The following is a 1,491-nucleotide window of genomic DNA, read 5'->3' on the forward strand; positions in this document are numbered from 1 at the left end:
ATATTTTTTTTGTTCTCGTGTGAGTAATTCCAAAAAAGGGTACGAAAACCTAATTATTAAGCTTGTTAAAGAAAAAAAAATGACCACTGTAAACGAATTATTTTGGACGGCGGCATCCAGAAACACGCTGTTTATTAATAGTTGCTAAACATTAGTAATAATAAAATATAGCCTATGTTACTCTCAGATAAATTACCTCTCTGATGGTGAAACAATATTTAAAATCGGTCCAGTGGTTTTTGAGTTATTTCAATACATACAAAAATACAAAGTTTTCCTCTTTATAATATTAGTATATTATAATATATGATGTACATTACAGTCTGAAAGAACACAGTTTAATCACCAGTTTTAATTTTTTTTAAAACCACGCGGATCGAGTCGCTCTCGAAAGCTAGTATTAATATGTAGGTAATCATACTTGTTAAAATTGACAGTATCACCAGTTTATATAGTCCCGCAAGGCTCTTGTGGCACCTTTTTGACATTGACAGGATGGCGCCTCTGAGCATTTAGGGTTACCAACAAGCTAGTATGTCCACATTAAGGGGAAATTCTTTCCTTTTGATGACCCGAACGCAAATTGTTAAGGTCTTGTACCTTACAAAGTAACTAGGGAATGCCCCAGACTTCGTTTGTCGACTTTATAGTTAAAGAACTTTGGTAGCAAACTTTTAGCAATGCACTCTTGAGATGGTTAGGGAAGGCATACCCTTAACATAATAGAAATTGTGCGACTTAGCGCTCATCTACACAATAACAGAAATCTTAATGATTGTTTGTTGTTTACAATCAACACACAACACAGACTATATGGTATGCCCAGTTGTTTGAACTGTGCATTTTAAACTTATCAGAACGCCAGTTTCTTGACACATTACTGAGTACACACAGTAATTTCCTTATTTCATAAGTAAAAGAGTATGGTAAAAACCAAAATCCTTGTTTATTTGACGTCATGAAGGAAATAGTTCCAGTTGCACAAAACACATTACAACTAAGGATTCTGTCACTTTAAAAAGAAACTGAACTCAATTTGAAGAGAATGGGTAATAAAACAACTATCAGAAAAATATTTATAAGTCAATTAGTATTTAACGTTTTTTTTTAATTACAAAACTAAACATACATGCATCCCTTTCGGAATAGGGAATTTGTTGAGTTAACAAATGGTATCACATTTTCGTTACAACAGACACAAGTTGATTCATATTTTTCAAATGTAATTCCTGGTCCCCTACTTCTTTTCCGTGGTAAAAATATCTCCCACTTTCGAAAACACCACTCTAATACTACTTATAAGCACTTTGATCACTTTTTTCATGAAATAACATTAAAAATCCACACAAAATGCGTGAAATTAAGACGCGAAGGGAACTGACAAGCTTTGACACTATTACCCTGACATTAAATGTCATTTGTTTATTTCGGAACATTGTTACCTGCCTAAAGAAACTTGTATATCTATATACCACTATACATTGAAATATT

The sequence above is a fragment of the Papilio polytes genome, unplaced genomic scaffold (genome assembly GCF_000836215.1).
Source record: "Papilio polytes unplaced genomic scaffold, Ppol_1.0 DF821555.1, whole genome shotgun sequence".
Lineage (NCBI taxonomy): Eukaryota > Metazoa > Arthropoda > Insecta > Lepidoptera > Papilionidae > Papilio > Papilio polytes.